This window comes from Nicotiana attenuata, unplaced genomic scaffold (assembly GCF_001879085.1).
Source record: "Nicotiana attenuata strain UT unplaced genomic scaffold, NIATTr2, whole genome shotgun sequence".
Lineage (NCBI taxonomy): Eukaryota > Viridiplantae > Streptophyta > Magnoliopsida > Solanales > Solanaceae > Nicotiana > Nicotiana attenuata.
The window spans coordinates 164,951-172,900 of NW_017671095.1; positions in this window are offsets into that span (position 1 = coordinate 164,951).

Consider the following 7,950-nt stretch of genomic DNA (forward strand, 5'->3'; position numbering starts at 1 on the left):
TTCATGATTGATAGAGGTGTGTGGGTAAATTTGTATGAGCATAAACAGAAGGGATTCCATCAATAGGGGAAATCATTGCCTTAGCTTTTTCTCATAATTGTTTACAACCTTATTAATTTAGTTACAGCCATTTAGTTACTTGCAAACTAGTTGTTAAAGAACACTCAACTGAGAATTTGAATGTTTGAGAAGCTGGTGCTGAATACTTGGTGGGTTTGAAGATAGCGGTTGATAGGTTAACTCTCTGTGGATTCGACCCTGGGCGTAATACTCGGGTTATATTTGCAACGTCCGCAGAGTTCTTTTCTAGAAGGCATAGTCTGTCCGTGGTTTGCTAGTAAGCAAACCTGCCTACAGAAATAATCACTGTCACACCAACCACTAGCCACCCGAGGCGTGAATGTGAAAGAGCTAGAGTTGAGGAGTTATATCTTCCTTTATACCAAATAGTGTCTCCCCTCCGTACAAAGCCACATCCGTCATAACCTCCCATGTCACACCCAGCGACCTGTCATGATAGAATGAGTCCCAAAAACCATCGCGGTAAATGGAGGCAACCTCAACACCGGACGAATTTTGTAGCAATCTGCGCACTGACCACGTACCCGCACAATCAACTCCCTACCAATCGTTACATGGGAGTTTGCCATAAAATTCACGAACCAACCATCTGTTGACAGTATGCGAGGGTCAGCAAAGAGAACTCCATTTTCCCGCCGCCGGATCTCTTCATACCATCTCCACACTTTTCAGCTCGGAAGGGCAGCCCGATCAATACGGGATTCCTGGACTGAAACGTTTTATTAGCTTTGCACGGAAGTCATTCCTCAGCCTGTTCCGATTGGAATTAGATTCATCATAAGTAGGGATGGTGGAGAAGGCCGCAGACGCCGCTGCCTTTGGAAGCCATTAATCCTGCGAAAAAAACAGTCTAACAAACCATCATCCTATACAGAGCTAAAGCCATAAGGTGTGTACTCAGACTTCACCACCCAATGACAACAGCAGACAACCCACAACAGCTCGCCTTTCAGACCACAGTCCAGCAACAGACACCCCACACTTATTCCAGTCAATATTACCTCCAATATACAACACCACCAAGAGTATAACAGTTTCCAACCAATACACGTATACTAACAAAACCTACAACACAATCATCTAAACCACATCACACTCTTACAACAACCAAAACCAACCGGTGAAAACATTCAATCCTAAGTCGGCGTTAGCACACCCCCCAATATACAACATCGTTGCCATCATTCACGGGTAACACATGACCCCAAATCAATTATTCACCATAAAAATTATTTTAGGTCGCCCAAATTACCAAAAACAATTTTACAATTATAATCTAATTTGAGACCCAACCCATTGTGACACTAACAACCCCCCCCCCCCCCCCCAAATCAACTAAACAACTCATACCCATTAATAATCATAAAAGAAAAGCAAAACTAAGACTAATTCCTAACTAGGTTTTAACCAAAATTACAAAATTAAACAATTGTACACTACTTAGGAAATAAAGAAATAGAGAGTAGAGGAGAAGAACTTACTTGAGATGAAGAGAGGAGAAAAATTGGACGGTTGTGGGTTGTGTGGATGAAGGGTGTGAAGAAGAAGATAAAGAAGAAAGAGAGAGAGGGGGTTTGTGAATGGAGAGAGAAGGAAAGAGATAATGGAGGGTTTGGGCGGAATTGCGGGGTTATTTTAGGTGCGGGGGGTGTTTTTAAAATAAATTAGGAAAAAGAAAGAAAATACAAAAAATAAAAAAAAAACGAATTACGCTGACGCGTCTGGGTCTGCCCGGTTCTACCGCGTTCCGCGGTGAACCCGGCCATGAATTCCGCGAGTGTGTTCACCGCGGTTTCACCCGCGGGTCGCGGTTGAACCGCGGTTAGAAACCCGCTGTTCTGAATTTTTCTGTCGTCTTTTTTTTTTTTTTTTTTTTTTTTTTTTTTTTTTTTGTACTTAAGATTTACAATTACAACAACGTCGTTGGGTTGCCTCCCACGTAGCGCCTAATTAACGGTCGGGCACGACTCATGTAAAGCGAGGGTTAGGTAAGTTAGCGACCTTTGAGGGTTCGGTCAAATGCATCTCGGGTCATCTCCTTAGGCTCGTGGATACCCAAATTTTTACAGATTTCAATCGCTGACATGGACTCGAAAATTGTACGAGCATTCATCTTCAGTAGAAACCTCCACAGCTTCCGGATTGGAAACACTTCAACCGACGCGAAATGTCCAGACCACCTTGACTTTAACTTATCCTGGGAATAACCGCAGCTTGATTTTATAAAGCATACCCTTTCCCCAGATTTGAAATTTTCGTTCAATAATGTTTCTGATGTGAAAGCCTTTTCATTTTCTCTTTATACAACCTTATGTGCTCTCGAAAAGCAAGATCCGAAACTCCTCTAGCTCATGTAATTCTGTGACTCATCGGACGCTGCTCCGCAGCTTCTAATCTAAGTTCAGCTCGTTTCAATGCCCACGCATGCTTTATTCCAGTTCTACAGGTAGGGACAAGCCTTCCCAAACACCAACTTTTATTGGTGGACATACCAATGGTGCTTGAATGCTTGTCCTGTAGGCCCATTAGTGCATCATCCAAGCTTCCATTGCCCAGGTCAGTCTTGGTAGCATTTACAGTTTTTGCCAGTACGCTCTATCTCTCTGTTAGACACCTCAACCTGCTCACTGGTTGTGTGGTGGTACGGGTAGCCACCTTGTGGCGCCACTCAGTATTTAGCCAAGCAAAACTTCTCGAAGGCTCGGTTACAGAAATAGTTCCTCCATCACTCGATAATTTGCACGTGTGTCCCAAAGCGGACTTTTGAATAGTTCTTCTTTTAGAAACCGACTACCACCTTAGCATCATTGCGTAGGTAATGCAGCAGCTTTCCACCAATTGGAACACGTAATCTACAGCAACAAGAATGTATTTATTGCCATAGAGCTAATGAAGGACCCATGAAATCTATCCCCCAAACATCAAACACTTCCACTTCTTGAAACTGGGTCTGGGCATCTCATGACGCCGGGAAATGTTCCCGGAGCGTGACATTCATTGCAGCCTTGACCACTGAGTGGAGCATCCTTAAATTACCGTTGGCCAGAAAAATCCGCCTCTAGCACTTAGCTGCCGTCCTGATGCCTCCAAAGTGACCGCCATACGCTGAAAGCGCTGACAAGCCTGCAAACAGAAGATTGTTCGATTCTCGGGGACGCATCTCCGGATATGTTATCAAGGCATATTCTAAACAGGTAGGGCTCATCCCCAGTAATTACCATTGGCTTTCGCGAAAGAATATCTCCTCTCCTCTGGACCGATGACAGGTCGTGAGGAACAATTACCACTGGCCAGGTAATTAGCATTAATCTGCATACCAAGGCGCTCCTATGTATGTAACGAGCAACTGCTCATCTTGTGCGAAAGGTTTCCAAGAATTTCTTCCACTTCTACTTACACTTCTCAGCTCCTTCAAGTCGTGATAGGTGATCAGCGACTTTGATTTTCAGTGCCCTTTACGGTTCACGAATTTTCAAGATCGAACTCTGCAATAGCAACACCCAACGAAACTCAGGCTCCTTGGTGGCTTAGGAGTCCTTTCTTTTCTATTAAATATTCTAAGAGCTGCATGGTCAAGAGTATACGATTACCTTGGATCCTATTAGGTAGGAGCCGAAACTTGTCAAATAGCACATCACCACAGCTAGCATCTCTTTCTCTGTCACTGTGTGATAATTCAACTGGGACTCCACTCAGTGTCCTACAGCATATAAATGCGGTGCATCAGTTTGTCCTTCCGCTGCGGCCCAGCACTGCCCCCACCCGCATAGTCACTGGCATCCACACATCAATTCAAACGGTGCTCCCAGTCTTGGGCAACGATTATTGTGCTGTGACCAGCCTCTTCAAACTCCTCAAAAGCTACCCTGCATTCATCAGAAAATACAAATAGGTGATCTTTCTCTAAACAACTTACAGAGAGGTTGCAATTTTGGAGAAGTCTTAATGAACCTCCCGTAGGAATCCGGCATGTCCCAAGAAAGCCTCCTTATGGCTTTGACTGATGGTTGGCGGTGCAGGCTTTGCTGTATGACATCAACCTCCTTCTCTATCAACCTCATTCCTTTGCCTTGACACTCGGTGTCCCAGACTATTACCTTCTTGTACCATGAAAATGGCACTTTTACCCAGTTCAGAAACCAAGCTAGTCTCAAATGCATACGTTTCAGCACACGCGTCAAACTTCTTACTAGGCAGTCCTCAAATGAATTCCCCACCACTGAGAAGTCCCATCCATGAACACCTCCATTATATCTTCACCATGTCAGTAAATATGGCCATATGCACCTTTGGAATTGTGCCGGGCATTGCATAGACCAAAGCATCCTCCTGAAGCATAAAATCCGTAGGGCATGTGAAGGAGGTCTTTTCTCTATCCTCAGGGCAATGGAAATCTGATTGTTACCCTGAGTACCCATCCAAGAAGCAAAAGTGTGACCTCCTTCCAAATTCTATCCAGGCATTGATCAATTAAAGGAGTGGAAGGCGTTTCTGTGTGCCAGATTCAACTTTTATAAATCACATGCAATTCTCCAGCCTGTGACAGTTCTGGTTTGACTATAAGTATTGTTGTCATTTCTTACCACCAGTCATGCCACCCTTTTAAGGCACACATTGAACTGGGCTAACCAGGCTACTGTCAGAAATTTGGAAAAATGATTCCCGCATCCAACCATTTTATCACCTTCTTTCTTCACCACTTCCTTCATGTTTGATTTACCCGTCTCTGATGTTCCCTGGAAGGTTTTTGCCCTCTTCCAGCACAGATTTTGTTGCATGCAGTAGGGCGGGGCTATCCCCTTGATATCTGCCACTCGGTCCACCCAATGGCAGTTTTTGCGACTCCCTTGTACCTGTAAAGCTGTTGAACCTGCACATCTAACAAAACCAGATGAGATAGATAACAGTAATGTGGAGTCAGGGCCCCAAATAATTCATACCCCTTGGAATTGGGGGGATGGCAAAGCTTTAATTCCAGCTTAGGGGCTTACGATTGATGTGTTTAGCCTGGAGGTGGTCTCTCTCTTTTCTAAGATGCAAGGCTCAAACTCCAGATTTCTTCTCCCCGAAACCCTTTAACCTTCTAGTGCCAACACCCATCCCCCAAATCCTCACAATTCACTTCATTCAAGTTTGTCAAGCATGCAGCAAGAGGGGTCCTCGATTGTCAAAGCCTCGGTCATCAGCCTCTACAATTAACATTACTGCATCAACAAGTGAACAATTTGCAAATTCACTGGTCGCCTCATCGATTTCTGCACATTAATATAATCTCCTCATCATTGAGCCTCATCTTAAGCTCTCCGTTCTCGCAAATCAATTAAACTGCTTCCTTGAGCCAAGGAAAGGTCGTCCTAAGAAATTATGGAAATTTCTTCATCCACTTTGCAATCCAAAGATTACAAAATCTGCAGGAACACGAAATTTCCCCCACCTGAATAAGCAACATCATCAAGAATCCAAATGACGCTTAACATCCTGTCAAGCCAGCTTGCAAATAACACTAGAAGTAGGTCAGCTCTGCCAATCCTAACGCTCTTATAAATGCGACCAGGGGCATTAGGAGTGCTGGCCCCTAAATCACAAAGAGCTTGGCAACTATGCGGTAGTATCCCAAATGGTGCATGGAATTGTAAAACTACCCGGATCAGATAGCTTTCAGCAACGGGTCTAGAGTACCACTTGCGGCTATACATGTCTGAGTGAGAGCACAGTCGACAAGTCTTGAAGTCTAAACTTCCGAGACCATCAGTCCTTCATTCATTTTAGCATATCTGCATCTCTTTTAGACTTCAATCAGTGGACATGTTTATCTGAATTTGTGGCATTTCTAGAAACTTTTTGTACTGCTCCTCCTTCTGATGGCTTGGCCCAAACCCTTTGAGGGTATGATAAGGCCAGGAAGTCTTTTCTTCCCAATCACTTGGATCTCTCCTTCCTCCGCTACTGTCTCAACTTATTGGTTCTGCTGCTGTCTCACTGACTGGTTCAAATTACTGTCCAGTCTCTCTGTTGCATATTCTTTTCTTCAGGAGCAAGCTGAACTGTTATTCTGTCAATCTCGTAGAGTCATCCAGTTCAAATGGGTACTGGAAAGTATGTCTCATCTGTATGTTTTACTTGAGCTCTCTCTTGCTCAACATCTCAGATCCTGCCATTTCGTAGACTCACCGCCATCACTGCTTTGGGCCTTGATCTTTGGATTAATTTTGGGTATTCCTGCAGTAGTGGTCCCCTGAGGACGATTGTTAAGTGACATTGGAAAATCTGGCCCCTTGTACCTCAAGTATTCTTGATTAGCTGCATTCATGTGCATCCACCTCTTCATTTATTTTAGATTGAGAAAACCAAATAAACCTTGTGCATCATGCTTCTAGCCTTGCAAACCCATCTTCCTGTCTTCCACCCTGCTGTTGCTGAGTGTGGGTGTACCCTTGGCTGCTGATTGCTTGCTACCCTGGAGGTCTTAGGATTACTGTGCCATGTTGTTGGGGGTCCATGCCTCCCATATTCCAGCATTATGACTTGTGGCTGCGGTGGCCTGTACTGCTTGCTGAGTCTGCTGACCCCAGTTTCTGCATTACCTTAGCCTCGACCCCATAGTTAGCCACATAGTTTCATTATCTTCAGGTTGGTTGGTTTGATGTAATCATGCTCTGCATTCCATGGATTACCAATTGCTGGCTCAATGCAAGAGGTGCACAAACCTTCCGTTGGTAGCGTCTACTATGTGAAACCTTTTCTTCTGCCCTTGATTCTCCACCTTTTTGGTGAGAATGCTCATTTGCGTCAAAAGATCGCCATTTCAGCCATGTTATTGGAAGGAATACAAAGGCACTGAGTGCACCACTTGGAGTGATAGGTGCATTTCTAGAGTCCAACCGAATTCTCGCCATCTTGTCGAGCAAATCTCCTGACCTTCCTCCAAGTCTTTGCTCAAGAATGCACCCACCAGCCGAGCATCAACCTATTCTTCAAAAGCTGTTCTGACAATCCCAGTAAGAAACGTTGTCCCAACATCTGCTCTGCGAACCATCCATGGTGGGACACATAACCAATAATTCCTAAACTTGCCCCATGTTCTCGTGTAGTTCTCCATTGCGTTTCTGTTGAAACTCACAATTCATCAATCTGAATTGAGCGTCTTGTTGGGAGGGATGAACTTGTTGTGAAAATCTTGACCAACTCATCCCAAAGTGCTATAGAGTTATGGGAAGCGAGTTAGCCCAAACCTGTAGCAGCTAACCTGTTACAGAATTGAAAACTAATAATAATCTGATTGCTTCTGGAGTCACGTTCGGTTGCCTTTGATTTTGCAAAATAGACAGAAGTTCCTTTAAGTGCTGCTGAGGGTCTTCTGTTTGTGTCCCAGAAAAAGGTCCCTTGTTCTGGCAACAAGTGTAGCATGTTGTTTGTGATCTGTGAACATTCAGCTTGTATCGCGGGCACATATAATGGCAGTTGGCCAAGATGTGTCAGCTGTGGGGTTGTGCCCAGTTCATTAAGTGCACCTTCAGGCCACAGGAGGTGCCATTTGATCAATTTCTAGTTCCCGTTGGGGTCGTTTATGCTCTCCCATGTCAATTCGAGTTGGATTGTTTGTTGTGATTGTTAAGTCTTTTTGTTTGCACGATTCCAATGCCGGAAGTCTTCTCGGTTCTGCGAGTCCTTCAATAGTTCTCCAGTCCTCGTAGAATTTCTTAGGGCATGCACCTGGTAGTACCCAGATCAACAACACATAAAATTTCAATGAACAAGTATGGTAGAGAGAAAACTGATACAATAAGAAATCTTTATATTCTGTCGTGAATTGGCAATTGATAATTCCGTTAACTCCCGGCAACGGCGCCAAAATTGATCACGCCCAAC